The sequence below is a fragment of the Alosa alosa genome, chromosome 5 (genome assembly GCF_017589495.1).
Source record: "Alosa alosa isolate M-15738 ecotype Scorff River chromosome 5, AALO_Geno_1.1, whole genome shotgun sequence".
Classification (NCBI taxonomy): Eukaryota; Metazoa; Chordata; class Actinopteri; order Clupeiformes; family Clupeidae; genus Alosa; species Alosa alosa.
Window position 1 is genome coordinate 3,722,584 of NC_063193.1, and position 19,104 is coordinate 3,741,687.

The 19,104-nt window shown below is 44.7% G+C and overlaps 1 protein-coding gene across 7 annotated transcripts in view; it reads right to left on the reverse strand.

Moving 5' to 3' along the window:
- sema6a (sema domain, transmembrane domain (TM), and cytoplasmic domain, (semaphorin) 6A) overlaps positions 1 to 19,104 on the reverse strand; it is a 72,790-nt gene that overhangs the window by 44,919 nt on the left and 8,767 nt on the right. The window contains exon 1 of one of the 7 annotated variants that reach the window (XM_048243091.1): positions 11,972 to 11,994. The exons of the other annotated variants lie outside the window; for them this stretch is intronic. The gene's annotated coding sequence lies outside the window, so the exon portion shown is untranslated. Of the gene's footprint in view, positions 1 to 11,971; positions 11,995 to 19,104 lie in introns of those variants that run through there. 7 annotated transcript variants of the gene reach the window in all.

Consider the following 19,104-nt stretch of genomic DNA (forward strand, 5'->3'; position numbering starts at 1 on the left):
TGGCAAGCAGACATGCGAGATCTCCTCTGGGGACAGGCAGTTCACTGTAAATACAGCCCTGGCTAGGAGAGACAGCGGGCCAGGGCCGCACTTGACAATGAGATGACAGAGTTGTGTCCAATGTCACAGGGTTTTACTTGGAAAAAAAAAGCCCAACTCTTTTAGCCAAACATTGTTGTTAGGGAGCTGGAATTTGTGCACACAAGTAGTTTCGATTACATGACATCAACTGTCAAACTTCGTTACATATAATTTTACTATGTGATATTGTAGATAATAAGTCGTCTTTTAGAAGGAGAGGCAGTATTCTTTTATTAGCTTGGCCAAGTGCTGTCAATGAGATGGTGATGGGGAACTATTAAACAGAAGGCCTTCAGGAAAAAGGAAAACACTATCCTCTCTCACTGGCTACGACCAGGAAACTAAGCCAGAGGCAACGTGTTAATCATTAAACATGCGCAAACCTGTGAGACATTAATGAATACCAGCAGGATGTTCATGAAGAAACTAACAACCTGACACCCCCCAACCACATAACACATTGACAGAGAGAGAGAAAGAGAGAGAGAGAGAGAGAGAGAGAGAGAAATGGTGTCTGAAACTTTGAGGTTGAGACATGATTAAACTCATCACCACCCATACTGATGTTCATATTGGCAAAACATGCTTAGGAGTCTTGCGGCCCTATTAGACGCAAAACAACTTGGAGCTAAGAGCTAATCTGAGCAAAGCACAGTGACGGCTAATGGGTTGGGACAAGGGGCAGGAGCTCAATTAGCTGACCACAAACACTCTGTCTCCATCCTTCTCTCTTCACTTGTGCCGGCCCTCTGCAGGGAGGTGGTATGGAGCCCGGCGAGAGGCCGAGGCAGACAGTCAGGCCGGCTGGAGCTGCTGGACACTGACAGGCCAATCATTTAGTCAGCTCCCAGTGGCTCCCTCCAGCCTGGCAAACCAACACACACACACTCGCCACAGAGGTGAGAAAACACCAGGAAAAGAGATAGATGGAGCGTGTGTGTGTGTGTGTGTGTGTGTGTGTGTGTGTGTGTGTAGACAATAGGGAGAAGGAGTTAAGGACACATATCTGCGTGGGAGTTTAGCTGCTAAACACAATTAAAACTAAACTCCTAAAGGGATTTAGTGGGAATCCAGCGCGTGGCCTGTGGTTCCCATGGCAGGTCTCTCAGAGGGGCGCTCCTTATCAGGCATCTCCTTGGCTTGCTCATGTCCTATTGTCGCTCTTCACTCGCAGAGTCCAAAAGTCCAAAAATAGCAGCCTACCGATCTCTCACAACAACTGCCCTCTGTCAGAGTCCAGTGCTCTCACAAACTACAAATACCCTTCACAGAGTACAGCTATTTCAATTTCGAATGGAGAATAGACTTGATAATGTGCCGTTCTCTAACAGGATACAACTTGCTAGGAGTGCACTCAGGCTCATTCTCCCAGAGTATAGTAGCAATATGTTGGCAAGTTTTTCTACTAAGTATAGGCTATGTAATGGTGCTCCAAAGTCCCAGTACCTCTCTCTCTCTCTCTTTCTCTCTCTCTTTCTCTTGTTACAGAAGCCCTAGATAATGTTTTCTGTAGGACAATTGTAGGAAAATAGCGGTGAGGTGCAGGAGGAGGTACAGTAATATCAGCCCCAACTAATACATAGCCCAGGTGACAGGCAGAATCAGAAATACTTCAATGCCACACTATATCCAATTACAATACGCTTGTTCTCAATGTCACTGCTGCTGCGCCTTTCTCCTGAACAGCTGTATCTCACAATAACATTTCTGTTTCTCCGTCTTCCCTCTCTTCTCTCGGCCCTCATCTTTTATTTCCATAACAGAGGCGTACGGTGAGCTGGGAGATGAAAGTGCTGCTTATGGTCTTCGTCTGCACAATCACTTCTGAAGGCCTCCAAATGCCGCACGAGGGATCCGCTCCCAACAAAAAGAATGAGGTCACACATTTAAATATCAGAACCTTTCCCAGAGCTGTCAATCATGATGCGACACAACTTAATCAGGCCTGGCCTGGTGGGTAGCTCTGTGATGGAGCGGCCATTCCAATCCTTGATGATAAGATGGAGAGCGGGCAGCCATTGTGCGATGCCTCCCTTTGCTCTGCATATCAATCTTGCATTCCAATTGCTCCCGCACGAATCATCTGCTATATTTAATTAAAAATGGAATATGAAATCTGCAGGCAGACACTGGTCTCTACTAGCCAGAAAACCATTACCGCCATTATCTGAGTCCCTGGGCATTAGCAGTCATAGGCTCATATTAAACAGTGTTACATTTAAAAACTGTAGATACATTTACATGGCTAGCACAGAAATAATTAGACAAAAATGGGCTCCTGTCTTCATGCATCTCAAATTTTTTACCAATACAAATATCAGCAAACCTATGCAAATAAACTGCCACAAATACGCTGTTCCACCTAGACCTACACTCTGGAGTGAACAGCTGTAAGGATGCATTAAAATAAAAAAGCTCTGACAGATTTGAAGCAGAAACTTATAGCCAGAAACATACAAGAGATACTACAACTATCTAAAGTGGGACTGTCCAGTGATGCTGTGTCTGTAAAGCTGCACAAGGGTCACACGCATACAAAACACTTCCAAGCGCTGCAGAATTTCAACCTGATGCATTTTTAACATCAACATTACAACATGATGCATCTTAAACATTAACATTACAACCTGATGCATCTTTAACAAGTGGGCATTATATTAGGAGGCAGTTTCTCAAATGCAAAAGTGATGGGAGATAGAAATGAAATGAACAAAACATATGCAAGGGAACTTCAAAGACACACATTCTAGCCTGACAAGGCTGCTGCACTGACATGTAACATCAACACTAAAAGCAGACATTCCAATTGAGTGGAGTGTCTGAATGTTGCGTTCTACTAAAGTGGTTTTAGGTGCAGAACCAGGGGCTTGACTATATTCATGAGATTCTACCCTGCTCTCTCTGGGCCCATCATGCACAATACCAGCTAAAGGGGGAACGTTTCTACAACATTACAGGTGATCAGATTCCCTAGATATTCACACAATGTCTTTCACACTTTAATGTTTTTTCATGCTACAAATGATCAAAATGTCTATGGAGCCTAATAAATGGTGACATTGTTTTAGAATGTAATCTCATATATTATGCAAACAACCTGAGGACGCTGTATGTGAAACGCGTTGTTCGCTCTAAATAAAATCGAGTAAAAGTCAACAGTGTGCGGTAGAGCAATCTTATTTTTGCTAAATATATCTATGTGTGTGTGTGTGCCATGGGGAACATGGGGAACATGAGCCAAATGTGTTGGCCTCCTGGGTTGACATCTTTGCTTCAAAATAATTTTGCACACCTACCAAAAACTGGCAGTAGTCCATACTGCAATAACTACATGGAAATGCTACAACAACCTTTTTGAATGCAACATTGTTAGCTGGGATATGGCTGTACTATGGACCCATTTTGCCCATCATTCTCTTTTAATCAGGATGGTTAGCGCAGTGGCGTCAGTCTTTCTGCCATGTAAATGCCAAGGGAACTACAGTAAATGCCACTTGATGACCAAATTGCTTGATTGAGTGAAAGCCTTCATATGGAACAACTCTTCAGCATGGCTGCTTGCCATTAAAGCTTACATCTGTTCTCAGAAGAGAAAATCACCCTTTCATGACATCAGGCACATAATGGGGTGTGACCTTGAGGAGTTAAGAGAATGATCAAAACAAAACCTGACTATAGATTCAATGAACCTAATTCATAATGTTAGCCAAACTGCTGAAAAGAACATTAGAATCTGCAGTGCTAAATGTGATATAGTAATAATTCCAACACCGTACCTTTGGAATTGGCAGTAGTGAGCTACATTGTCAGGCTTGGCACTGTGTAATCTTACTACAGTGTGAGTCAACATGCACGTCATCTGATCCTCAGCAACCAACCACTCTTTGAGGAAGTACTATCTGCTTGTGAACCAAAGCACCTCTAATGTTACTGTCTACATTACAAGAATCCCCCCCCACACACACACACACACTTCTATAAAGCTATACAGACAATAAAGCATTTCACATGTCAAAAGAGGAAATCATTTCATTTAGGTGTCGTCATAAAAATTTCGATTTCCATTAATGTTAGGTTATTTTTGTCAACATGATAGCAATTCACATGATTACGTTTCACTATGAGTTTGTCCGATATGAACAGAAGCACTTTTCTACTTGGCTATGTTTAGGAGTCTATCAGCAATGGCCTCACACACACGCACACCAGCAGTCACAACACCTCCGCCTACGAGGCAGCTTGCGGGCCAAGGCTGGGGCAATCTGCTTTAAACGAGCACAGCACTAATCTGTTGATGGACCTGGGCTAAGCAGCACAGAGACAAAATGCCTCTGGCATCATCCCTTTCAGCAATACAATATGTACTGTATACAACAGTGAAAAAGCTTTCCACATCTGAAGCTTAGGTTTTATTTTGATATTGTCAGTCTGGACATGAACTGCATCTACTGTATGGCGGGATGAGCACTGCAAAAAGTCCCAAATTCTTTTCCACCGTGTTAGCAGTCTGTCTCCTTCTCTCTACATAAATGCAATGAAACTCTAGCGAATAGATGAAAATCGTCTTCCCTGCCAGGCAAATTAATAATGCATCTCAAAGCCAATATTGTAGTAAAGTGCCGTCTGAGGCAAACAGCGTTTGAAGGTCTAACACGAGTCTTGGAGAGCCCAAACCGGCTTAAAGAACTCCAGAGGCGGCCCGCTCATTTGACCACGTGGTCTGGTCTGGTGCTTGGCCCTAATTGGATGTCATGCTCATAGGACTCAGGGCCAAATTTGCAGAGACGTAAACGACAGCTTCGATCCTCTGCCACCAGCTATGGAGGCCTCCAGCACAGAAATCATTAACAAAAACTCTGTAGTGGCCAGCAAAAATCGGTAGAATTATATACAGTGGGATATCTCTGGAGGGGAATGATGTATATTTCAGTACAGTGAATTTATTTTAGAAAACAAATCAAAAGTGGCGGGAGAGTAAAAGCATACCCTACATGCTGCTACAGTCTAATGCATGAATTGTTGTTTGGTCTCATACATATTCTTATCTGTAGGTATGTGTATTTCCCCATTTAGTGAGCCATCAAGACAAATACATAATTTCCACCTACACTGAGGAAGTGAAACACACCCTGCTCACACCCTTATGGGTACTAACTAACTTATCTGCTATAGCACCAGCAGGCTATGAGGAAAAAATGGCTTATTTTGAAAAATATTTTGCCACTGAGCATTGTATAGTCATACAAAGAGTGGAGATGTAGGGCACTTCGCCATTCAACACAAAAAATATTCCAATTTAAACTACTTCTCACAATGTTCATGCCATGCAGGAGTGGACCGACCTTTAAGTGGATGCCTGGATCCTATTTTCTCTGCTAGTCCTCACACAAATGCAAATGATCCATGTACACGTTCTAGGCAATTATCAGTTCACTAGGCTAGGAAGAAATAGCCACTTTCACCACAAATAGAACTGACAGACAGAACATCAACCATCCTCTGTTAGTGGTTAGTCAAGCACACAGGTTCTAAAGTACAGCTATACACACTCTTTGAAAAAGGCAGCAGGCTGTCACACTCAATTCAACTGTCATTTCAAATGGGGTACACCCAGTGGGATGCCTAATTTCATAAAATAGCCATACCCCCATAAAAGCTTTCTTCAAAGGAATAAATGTTTTGCTTCAGCATAATGTTTTTCTTCAAGGGGTTGCAGTGTTGTCCAATACTATTATTAGTGTTCACTAATATACTGCATCTCACTAGTATATTAAACATTTTCAAGATGATGGCTAGGGAGATGTTTACATATTTACAAACTATGTCACAAATTTACATTTACAAAATTGTGGTTTTATTGATATGTTTATGTGCCGTTAATATATACCTGCCACATAGTGTTTCACTACACCATGAGCTTGCAGTGAGACTGTATGCTACATGTATGCCACAGTATACCATGGTGTCAGGCACGTTCAACACTCCTATATCCCGGCCGGCCGTCACCTCAGAGCACAGCTTCAGATGCCGCAGATTCTTGGGGCTCTCAGCTGACAGCTGTGGGCCCTTTGTTTCCAACGCCACGAGTGAGGGCACGCCAGCGAAGTGACAGAGACGGAGAATGACAAACACTTCACCATTCACAAAGAGAATTCCATTTACAAGCTCAAATTCCAGCAGTTTATTTGAAACATTTGGCTAGGGCTTGCCACACCTTCGCCTGTTATAAATCAAGCCATGTGTGAGGCTTCACAGAGGAGAGGGCTGGGCACAAAAATGAACGCAGGACCAAAGAGCCAGAGAGGTTTCTTTGTGAAACAGTCCCAGATATTCCATTAAAATGCACACCTGTGGTATATTTTAAAAGAGAATTTTAAAGTGCATTTAGCATAAGCAGTAAGATTATCTCTGAATAGACCCTAATAGGAATAGGGTGGGTACTGTTTGTCTGTGAATTACTGAACTCTAGGGCTCTCCTCAAAAGAGAAGCAAAAGAACCCTGTATTTTCTACTAACATTATAGCAGTTTGCCATTTCATATCTGGCATAATAACCACCTTCCCCAGGTTCAATCACTGTCTCACTAACCCCGTACCTCCCAAAAAACCAATCATGGCCTGATGAACTCCCCCGTGCTCTGCTGATGAGGATGCACCCTGGTGCAAAAGTGACTCCGGCTCCACAGGCGACACAATAGCATGCATGATTGCACTGAGAGGGCCTCCTCGACAAGGTAATTGTAAAAGTAACTATGCATGACGCTAATTATGCATGCTATTGGCTAGAGTTACACCACACAACACAACCCTCCCTTCCGTATCCTGTGAAAGCTCAGTCTGTGTATCAGCGCTAGTTTCGATACATAAGCAGCTCATCTATCCATTGAGACAATGTGCATGCTAGTTCCAAAACCATGCCGGGCAACTTTATCAAGCTTTGTCTATGTACAGTAAGTGTACAAGTATCAAATTGTGTAATTGCCTAATTTACAATTTGAGCGCGTAAATTATATATATAAAAAATATGACACATCTAAAGCTAAAGTTGAGAATTGAAATAAGGACTTGTTATTGGTACCTAGGGGGAAACTATGGAAACAAAGCAGCCCCCTTTCCTGCAGCCTAAACTAAATGTGTTGTTCTACCCCCCCACCCCCCCACCCCCGGATGACCCGCCCTGATAGACTCCTCTTTTTCTGGAGGCCCATCTCATATATCTCCTCCCCTTTGGCTGCTCCACGCAGGAACAGATGACGGTTGTTCAATATCTAATTTTCTTTCCTGTGTCAGAAGACATTTTTGATTACCGTGCCCTTATATCACTGATGTCATGCAATTCCTCTAATGGAAATGTTTCATTAATTTCGTCAGCAACCCCATAGATCACCTTGTATCAAATTTTCCTGGTGGCAACAGGGTGCCTGTTGTCTTGTACTCTATCAAGAACAAAGCAACGCATCAGCGCTATTATACTTGACTAGGCCTGCCGGTGTGAAGCCTGTTTGTTGCCACAGATTAATTACAAGCATCTTTTCAAGTTAGCAATTTATTTTTACAGCAGTGATTTCATTTTACACATGACCAAATCTTACTTCACTTGAGCGGCTGACGCTTAAGACTGAGAAAAACAAACAAATATGTTGTTCAGCTCCCTCACTGAAGCGACAACCTGTTGTCACTTTTGTCACTTTCCAATTTCAAACAGAAATATCATCATACCATTCTGAGATGAACAGAATAGAAAATAGATTATGAGTCTTGAGTTATGGCAAAGAAAACTCTAAATATAACTGCCTTGCCTAGAGTAAAGAAATGTCAGAATTTAAGAGGCTGGACAGGCCTTTCTATAGTTGCTTAGGGCTATGGTGCCCTTCCATGAACAGTTCCACGGATTCAAATGAAATTATAAAAAAAAACTGTCAGTTAGGCACTACTGTGACTGCCTCCCAGGAAGATTACAGTTCTCTTCCATTACAGACGTGCCTGCCGAAAAATAAACATCAGGGATAAAGAGCTTAGGAAGGACTCTGTAAACTCTACCATGATAGGCTAGTAGCAGTTTTGACTTTTCTTTGGGGGAAGCACTCAGAAAATATCACCGAAGGAAACAATAAGCATCTTAAAATTCTGTTTACTCGGGTAGAGGTATTAGACTTCAGCCGTCTACACCTTGAGCTACAGTATCTCTAAATAATTCTTAACATAGGGGTTTTCCTCCTTGAAATATATTTGAAATTGCTACCACATTTCATGGTAAAATGCTTCTCTGCCACTAAATATGATAATATAAATAAATGAAAATACATTATCAGAGCATTTACATTTAAACTTGCTGACAGCATCCAAGTCAAATGACTACTCACAGTTATAGTTATATTGGCAAAGCAGCCATTGTTCTAAAAACATTTAGGTGTTAAACTGTTTCCTTGGCAACAGAGAAGTCATCTTAAATTTCAGCCATCCTCCTACCCCACCCTCTCATGGATGTGTCACAAAACAGCATTATGGTGGGGTTGGGGATAAGAAACATGAAATTCATTTCCAGAATAAATTGTTTTTGCCTGTAGAAAACTCACCATCTCATCTCTGAATAGACCGCAACCAAGAGCGGCCTTGCCATTAACATTTCATTTCAATTCCCGCCTGTCGTCGCAATTTATCTTTGCTGTCTGAATGCAGAGTCCTCTATCTCAGCCTTGGAGATAAGCGACTGGGCCCGACTGGTCTCATTCAGACACTGTATCCACGCAGATGCGTTCAACCTTGGTGAACCCCCTCGGCCTGCACTGTGCCGTTTAAGTCAATACAGTCGAAATGGCTTCCATCTGTTTGTTTCTCGTTCTTTCTCCCTCTCTTTCACTATCCATGTTTTAGGGGTTGTCATGCCGCTTAAATCCTCAGGAAAATTTGATTAACGAGTTAGCTAAATAATGTAAATCAACTTAATGGAATTGAGGAGTCAGTGACAATCTCTTTGAGGCTCATTGGTTTCAGATATCCACTCAACTAATGAGTGAGGCCAAGGAGCATCAGCTGCTATCCATTGCCTCTCTGCTATTGGAAAAGACGGCATCCCTCCCTTTATCCTCCCTCCCTGTCTTTCTGTGAGCCTCTGGGGTAATTCCCCACCCTCCCCCTAAAACCCACCATCTTTCACCACTAAACCACCGGCTAGCTTAATCCACGGATGATTCCAGCATCCAGGAATGGAGATAGAGCAATTACTCTCTAGCTAGTGAGCAACAATGAAATCTGTCTGCTTTGCGGTTGATGTCAGTCGGTGCGACTTAAGCAGTTAAGCCTGCTCATCCTACTCTTAACCCATTCAACTGTTTGTGCATTTAAACAGCATCTTTTAAAACAAAGGCAACAATGCACAAAAAGCACAGAGGCAGTCAGACAGGCACACAGGAATGGATCGCATCTGGCCTAGTTTTCACATCCTATCTTGAGGCACAGTTGGGCTTTGAATACTCTCACTGTCTATACATATCTTTCGATAGCTGTTAGGTCCATATGACACAGAGCCAAGATGGGCAGTTTGTTGTCACTCCAGATGCAGGTAATCTAAACCAGTTTTCCAGTGACTGCTTGGAATGCAATGTTTCTAAGAAGGGAAGATGTCTCCCTTCTTAGAAAGACTGATCCCACTTGTGCTATAAGAAATGCGAGTGAACTGCAATGTACACAGTCTGAGAATGACTGAACACTGTAAACATTGCCATCATTACCAGCTTATTTTACCCAGCAGCGAGGAAGGCTGAAATGTAAGGAATCAGGCTGTCTTCAGGCAAATTTAAATAAAGAATAGAAATAAATAAATAAATAAATAAATAAATAAACAAACTGTGTACAGTATACAACATTTCAGGTAAATCCTCCTTGGAGTGGCTCATTGAAAGGATTAGCTGGAAGCTGTGCTCCCGAGGACTGCAGATATGGCTCTATCTGGATGGAGCAGAGCCCCCCTCCAGCACGCACTGCAAATCAAAGCAGTTCCCCTCCGCTTGACTCCATGCGATTAGGGCCACCTCCACAAAGGCTGAATGCATTAGCATTTTCAATTTAGGAAACGGCTACAACCACTACCACCATTCCAAACCAGCTTTATCGCGGAGTGGGATGAGGCACTGTCTCGAATTCTCAGAGCCTCCCGATCGTAATGTTTCCCTCCTACGGAAAGCCACTTCCTTCAAAAAACAAACCACAGCTTGCTAAGGTCTCGAAGTAGGGGGTTACTCACTGGCAACCCCCACCCCCCACACCCCAGGCTCTAACCTGCTTTCTGTTGCATGGCAAAGCAGCCAGCAGCACAGTATAGCGCTGTAAGACGCCGGAAGGAAGCCTATCCGTGTTGCTCAACTGGCACCATATGACGACATTGGTCGTGTAATATCCTATGGAGTCAGGCGCTAGCGTCCCACTGGGAGCTCATCAACTGAAGCAACTCAGGCACGGCCGGTAGAGGAGCCTGTAGGGGGACTACATTTGGAAATGCAGAGCAAAATTCAGCAGAAGCTGAGGAGAATTACTCAGCCTCCATGGCAATACATACACACGGGATAGATGTGTGTGTGTGTGTGTGTGTGTGTGTGTGTGTGTGTGTGTGTGTGTGTGTGTGTGTGTGGAAGAAGGGGGTGGGGAAAGGGTTAAAGGAGTCATTGTGCTGGCTGGCCAGATTAACTATTTAAAAAAGGTGACGTGACGTCCACAAGGCGTCCACTCCCGGCCCTCCTCCTCCTCCAGCACCACGTGCTTCTCTGGCTAATCAAGGGCTGACATAAGCTCATTGGCGGTGGTTCCGCGGTGCACTCACACTGGCGGGCCAAGGGATGCAAAGTGTAATGGAATACAGGGAGCACAGCACAGCACAGCACAGCGCAGCGCAGAGAGTCCTTCATCTGATTACAAGCCGTTCTGCCATGGCGCAGTAATGACACAGAAGGGCCCACAGGAGCCAGCGAGCCCCTCAGCAGCCCAGTACAGCACCGCAGCGCCGCGCCAGCGGTCACAAAAACAAAGCCCGCAAGAACAAAGGAGACCTCCGTCCCACAAAAGTACACATGCAACACACATGCAGACGCACAAACACACATGCACTCCTACTTACTGCGACTCCTCTACATCCATTTCCCCAATGGGCCACAGCAGCACAACTGAAAGCACACCACAGGGGGAAGGAACATGTCCTGATAATTTCACTTCCCTTGGAATGGATTCACTTAGGGGACCATCTCTTTCGGGTTGTGGCCATATCAGAATAAATTCTGTGACTCCAGGAAGGAGCTCAGGGTGCAAGCTACCCACGAGCTGCCTAAGAACTCCCCACATCCTGCTCCGCTCCCCCAGAAGATGAGGACCCCCCAGAGTGCCATGAGATTTACAGGCCTGCTTCAGAGTGGCTGATTTCACTATCTCTCTGGGGCCTTCTTTGCCATGGCTCTCTATGTAGGGTAGGCAGCCCTAGTGAGCCAACAGGAAATGAATCAGCACCCAATTACAATGGAGACTGCACAGATCTCACAGATCTCCTTAATTACAATCAGAGGGACGGCGACACACAGAATACACACTGTGAATGGTTTATCTATAGATCAACTACACAATCATAATTCGCGGCAAATTGAAATACTTATTTTCTGGATTTGTTTTAAACAATTCTGTATGGTTCATTGCAGAAGTTAAATGCTCAACAGTCTAAGCTTATACAGCACATAATGTTATTATGATGATGGATGGATCTCACCATGACAGAATGAACGATGCTGTGTATCTTGAGATAATTCATCATCCGAGACATTAAAGAGACTCACTGCAGCTATTCAGGCTTTGACATTGCTCACAGAGAGAAATGTGGATGAAAAAGCAGCTCCAGTCATTAAAAGGATTACCGTCAATATCCTTATAAGGTCTTCATTAGGATATCCAATACAGGAGGACTATTAGCATGTTGTGGTTAGAAGAAGGAAGGGGCTGAAAGATAAAAAAAAAAACTGCCTCACAGTTTCTCCTTTATCACTTCATGAACAAAAGTGAAAAACAATTACTTCAGCTTTCCCCAGCTCATAATACTATCTTTACAAAGCTGTTATTGAGCAGTCACAAAGTTACAAAACAAATTATTTTTAAAAACGCAACCAACAAGCAAGGCTGTGGACAAGCTGTGGAAGTGGATGACCCATGGCTATTAATACCAACGTGTCCTTGGAAGCGGTTTTATAGCAGTTTGTGGCATTTGCATGTTTACAGCCTCTCTGATAAATGAGAATTCAGTAAGAGGCCGGCTGCCTGATGGGAGTAATCTCATTCACATATGCACGAGCCTTAGGAAGGTCAGTACACAGTAGCCTGCGCCGGGCGCTCGTAATGGAAAGCATATGTGCCCAGAGTTCGCTGAAATACGAGAATGCATTTAGAAACAGAAGCACCTGATACTGAGGTCACTGATTCACGATGGGATGATTATCCAACTACGGCAAAGTGCACTGATTCTGCACTTGGGCCATAAAACACACATTGAAACTAAACACACTCTGGCCCGGGACATTTCCATACAAAAAAGAAATACTTACATAATTGTCCTCCCTGTTTGACCCTTTTATCTCTAAGTGGGTTTTCAAGCTAAAAGCAAACTCCTTCTATCACCAAAGCGTAACATTTCAAAAGGAAGATAAATGATAGATGGAGACACACAAGGCCCAAGGTCCTGGGATGTCTGGGCCTCATTAAGGCATTGATAAAACGATAGCTCAAACTCATGAGCTGAATTTATAGCACCCAGGGTCTGCATTTGCATTGGAGCATACATCCCTTACTTGAAGAAGCTGACACGCATCATAAACATAGTAACAGGCAAATGAATACTCCTATTGTAAAACACCAATTTTTCTTCCTTCATTTGTTAATTGAAATAACCTCATTAGCATCTCCCCACCATGCAGTGAGGCCCAGAGGGAGCACACAGCCTGTAAATCTTCACAGGGAATGTGCAGGAGCCATTTAACTTCCAGCCAACCGCAAATAGAGTCGCATAATCACTCCTTGCACGCCGGCAAATGCTGTGATCTCATAGGAGCCCTAATGGCCATCGCCAAATCTGGATGGAAAAAATGGAAAATGATGTGACTTGTGATGATTCATGGCCGTTCACAGGGTTGAAGATGAAGTTTACATTCTAAGATATTCTTTTCCCACTTTAGAAAACCACTCCTCCCAGAGAGAGGGATGAGGCTTTTCGGCTCATAAAATTGTTATGTGTTGGAATTAGCCAGGTATAAATCACACATGACCTGAGAGCAGTTATGTCCCAGCGCTCCTCCGTTGCCTCTCTGAGTGCTCTAGAATGACATCTCTCTAATTACTTCAAAAACATTATCCACGCAAAAACATAAAACGTTAATAGGAGGAAAATCAATGACAAGTGTGTTAAAGACCCACTACTGCCAAAGAATCCATGATTCAAGAGAAACACCGACCTCTTTCATTCACCCCTCCCTTCCAAGAAGCAGCAGAAGATAGAGCCGCTGAATCAATAGAGCGTTCCCATAGCTGGGCCTTGGTCTGCCTAGCGCGGGCAAGAGCTTTACTGTCCTTCAACCGAGGTGAGCAGTGGTATCGCACATGGGAGGCTTTTTTAGCAGCGGCTCATCTTTCTCTCACACGGACAAAGCAGCAGCAACAAAGTAACAGAAAGAGGGAGAAGAGAAAGGAGCGGGGCTGGAGAGAAGGCCGCAGCAGCCGCCCTGCGCACAAAGCCAAGCGAGCGCACTCAGTGTTGCGAGCGAGAGGGACGGGGTGAGCGGGACATGAAAGGCCGCTTCGCACTCGGCTGCTCATGTGGGTCAGCGGGAACTTGTTGGGGGCCGGAGACTGGGGGGGGCCGGAGACTGGGGGGGGATTCGCTCCCGCGGTCTGCAAAAGGACTCCCCGGCTCTTCCCAGCCAGAGCTTTGTTTGGGGGAGAGAGGAGCGCTCTTTCCCAGTGCCCCCACTCCACAAGCTCTCCCTCCTCCTCCTCCTCCTCATCCTCCTCCCCTGGCCCTCTGTTTGAGGGCCTGCAACCACGTGATGGAGAATGACGCCTTTGTGGGGATCCAGATACAAATGCAGACACACACACACACACACGCACACGCACGCATGCACGCACGCACGCACGCACGCACGCACATATATATACATATACAAAAGGCCCCTCCAGGACCACCAATTAGCCAAGCCCCATGGGGTGACATGGTGGTTGAATAGAGAGGGACCTTAAACCAGCCTCCTCAAAACACCCACCCACACCCTCCAAAAGTTTCACATTCAATCATTCCTCCACGTACAAGAGAGAAAGAAATACATTTGCACACACTTGATGAAACCCCCTACACCTTATACAAGACAAGGGAAGACAAGCATGACTGATCTGTCATGTCCTTTTGCTTTTGTGGGACATCTCCATCTCCATGCCATGAGCTTGGATCCCAGGCAGAGGTGGTAATAGTGATGTTACTTTTCCACTCATTACTAAGGACCTCACATCAGAATAACTAATTGAACTGTTATATTGGAATTGTGCAGCTAATCCGTCTAGCCAGATCTGATTTGAGAGAAATCCATCTGAACACATGCTTTCTGCTGAGCACACGGCCAGCATCAGCTCGCTTTTGGCTGTGTGTGTGTGTGTGTGTGTGTGTGTGTGAGAAAGTGGACCTTGATCTGACCGAATCGAAGCATTAGGTCTGTAATTTATCTTTTTCTTCTACCCTGGAGGACGGTAGCAGATTCCCTGTAAGCAGGCCTGCAGAGCTGCTTGTGTGCCAGGCTTAGGAGCGGGACGCCGTGGAGCTGCTCCAGGGACCTGTCTCATCGCACAGCGCACAGCGCACAGCGGCCTCCTCACCGCCACAGAGGTGACGCTCTCGCCAACTAACATAATCCCCCTACATCATCCATAATCACAGCACCGGGAGGTTTGCATTCACAAAAAAACACACACACACACAAAACAGAAAAACACTTGACATATACACACACACTTGAGCCGAGCGGACATGCAAATTCATCCAGGCTTGACCTTGATTGGTGTCTTATCCTATATTTCTGCAGGCAGCAGAATTGCTAATCACTGTTCACTGAGAGTACTTGATGTAGCAAATGTGCAAATCTAAGCCTGTGGCCTCTCCTGGCAGCACTGCAGACCTCTGCTCCAGCCACCCCGACAGGAAGCCCTGAGCTGCACCGGAATGGCTGCCACTCCACTCTTCAAATCCGTGCAGGAGAGTCATTTTGGCTGCCAATTAATTCCACAAAGACTCTTGAAGAGCTCTTGTCTGGACACAAATGTACCTATTCCTGCTCTTGTGCGAGAATACTCTAATTTGTGTTTCTTAAAGTTTTCAGTTCTGTTTAGACTCGCAGAGATGACAATACAAATGGGCTGTTGATGTTCTTGCACAGGACATCACAGGATGTTTCAGGGTCTTCTTAATGACATGGATTAAAGGCTGGCCAATTCCTGACAAGATCATCCTGATATTAGTGTTACTGAGAAGTACAAGTGTTTTACGGAAGGTGGGACAATGCCATTGCTTGTTGTTCTCACACTGGCAGGGAGAGGTCTTGTTACAGGTGAGGTATCTGGTGATGTTACTCAGGTAGTGTGATACTGTCTCTCCTCTTCTGCTATCTGAGACTCTGTACACCCGTAAGAGGAACTTTGAAATCTACAAACACTGTCCAGGTCCACAGGCTGGACACAGACAACAGGAAATCTCGCCCTTGCTATCGCTGATTACATGAGTCAAGGCAAAACAAGTGGCTCACACAAGCACCAGTCCAAACACTGCACGCCCCCTGGCCTTAGCTTCTCTGGTTTTGTCTGCCTGGTGACAGTAACAAACGAGCGGGCAGAGCCGGAGCAACAATAAAAAGTCCCACAGATGTAATTAATTTGCCTGTGGAAGACGCCTCCTTCTCCAGGGAGATGCCCTGCCACATTCATAAATGCCAAGGCCAGAGTCAGGCAGTCTGCCTCTCCTTTAATTCAATATTCAAAGCTCTTCTTTACAACCACAAGAGAACCACAGCAATGGGTGCTCCTGCTCCACCTTCACTGTGCCATTTCAAAGCTCAGTGTGGGATCAAATCAGACCTTTCATATCCTATTCAAGCTCAGGCTTCATTTACCAACCTGAATTCCTGACCGATTCAATTTGCTTTAAAAAAATATGACCTATTGTATGAAAAGATTGTTTCTGACATGGCACTCATTAAAAACTGGGGTGGTTCAATATGAATTCAACTCTTATTATCTGCTTTTCCATAAGACAATGGTTTGTATATTAACTGGAAAAGCCAGTGAAGCGTAGCAGGTCTGCCATAATGAAGCCTGCCTTTCTTCTCTCCCCCTCTCTGTCTCTCGCTGTCCTTCACTCCATCTCTCTCACTCACTAACACGGCTTCCCTTCCTCCTCTCCTCCTCCTGTGCAGGGTTCATTACGCCACATAAACACCACTCACTGTCACATTCCATAGCAGGAGGGAGCATATGGAGGGCTCAGCCCTGCACATCTCACACAAACGATACGAATGTGAACACCGCTGTCTGCTCTCCACCGTCTCAGCCCTTCCGTCCCATGCCTGAGTGCCATAAAGTGCAGCTTGCGGTCCACTCCAGGTCACCTCTACAGGGAGATGGCCAGCGGGGGAGCCCCCCCCACCTCCACCCAGCGCACACTGGCTCTGCCTTCTAAATGCCACAGACCATCGATCTGCCTTTCAGAGAGGGACCAGGTCTGGCCGAGGAGTTTTTCATTTTTACTCCGCACTTGGTTAAACACTCTGGACTGAGCACACGGGCCTCCCGCTCCAGTGTCCAATAAGCACAGTTTAAACAGTGGGGGTTAAGACAAAATGATCCGTCTCATTGGAGCCAATCGATTGAGACCACAGTGGGCAGAGAAGGGAAATCACTTTGTTTGCGGTTCTGTTCGTTCACTGGGCTCTTTGTGGATGTCTGAAGTTGGTGATGCTCTGAGATACAGACAAAAGCCTACAAATCCACAGTGATGAGCAGGCCCTGATCTATTTATGGTAAAAACACATAGAAGACAAGTGACAGGAGGTCTGTGTTTATTTGCGCTAAGCAGTGTAATATAGAGTAGTGAGAGCGATAGTAGTTGGGAAAAGTTTAATGTTGTGCAAATGAGGGCTGCATTTCTTATGCAAATGAAGAGTGAATTTAACTCTCAACCTTAAAAAAGATATGTACTTTTTTGTGTGCGTCTTTGATGGTTTGAAAGTTGTGAGACTATTCAATTAGCTAAAAAGAACAGTTGGGAAAGACTTGTAAGAGGTCATTGTTGTTGTTGTCCCTGGTATGCTAAATATTTAATCCTGGGCTTACTTTAATTGAATGACAGCTCTTATATAAAGACATGTGACTGGATATCCTACTAGGTAGATGCGTAGATTCCCCATGAGACAAGTTCAGTTGTTATTGCTGCTTTATAAATAAATGAAGGGAATTAAATGGAAGTCTTTCGTCATACTTCATGGACCTTGACCAGATGCAGTCTGTTTTGGAGCAAATGAAGTGTAGACACCGCATATGGCTCCCAACTGTACACCGTACTGATTTTTTATATTAAAAATTAATTAAAAAAAAATATTCAGCTCAGCAACCCAAATGCTTGCTTTGTGGCCAGCACAGCACATTTCACTTTGGCAGGACTAGATGTGACTCAGTGGCCACTCTCTGAGGAACACATGCGTTCTAATGCACAACACATGAGGCCTGAGTGACATCTGAGCAGAGGCAGCCGGGGAAATGCAATCGCTCTGATATCCCTCTGGTGATCCAGCTCCCATCCGACCCGCATGGACATCTGACCCGGAGCACATGTCCGGCTGTCACCCTACCCCCCTGGCCACCCGGCCCCTGAGATCTCATGGCCGTTAAATATGCAGTGGATGCCACACCACTGCCTCACACATCCATATGCAAAACAGACACACATGCACACACACACACACACACACACACACACACACACACACACACACACACACTATATATATATATATATATATATATATATATATATATCCCAGAAAGTATGCATACTCAGACAGGCACACGTACCTCCCTAAGCCTCCTTAACACAGTACACATACACACACCCACAGATTGTATGCACACGCATACACGCGCACGCACCCAAACACACATGCACACACACACACACACACACACACACACACACACACACACACACACACACACACTCACACAAACAGACACACACACACACATACCAACCTAAGCCTCAGCCACTTGTCTCACAGCACAAACCCACAGCTGTCCAGGCATTGTGTGGCTCTAGGATTTCTACCACCCTGCTGCTATCATCTGATGCCATCACCCCTCCTGCACTCTTAAAACCCGCCCTCCATACCACCTAACTTCAGATGTCAAGGCCATGCTCCTACCAGGAACAAAAGACCACGGTAGGAGACATAATTGTATGTAATTTGCAATACAAGTGTGTTCTAACAAACAAAAATCAATATCACAACAGAAAAAGCCAATTACTTCCAGTGTGAAAAATCATCACAGCTATTGACCAAAACAGGGGTCAGCCTAATGTCCTAATATGATGGGTTTGGTGCACTCTGGGTGGCATATGAAAGCTATTGTGTTTGTAACATGGGACAAAACAAAGTATTAACGCTTTTATTGATTATTATCTCATTTCCCACTTCATAACCTCCAAAGAGTAATACAATGCATCTGTGTGCATAAATAACCGTTACGGCGGCTATAAAAAGGCCCTGAGGTCTCGCTCACTTTCCTGTGGCCAAATAAAATCAATATCTGTACAAAAACCCCACATTTCTTTCAATTTCAGTGCATTAGGGAAAGGGAGGCTCTGCCTGATAGCTTGGAGAATGCCATTTGGACCAGGGGGAGAAGAAAAAGAAAGGGCACCGCCTCCAGCTGTGAGAGAGATGAGAGATCAGGATGGGGGTGGAGAAAC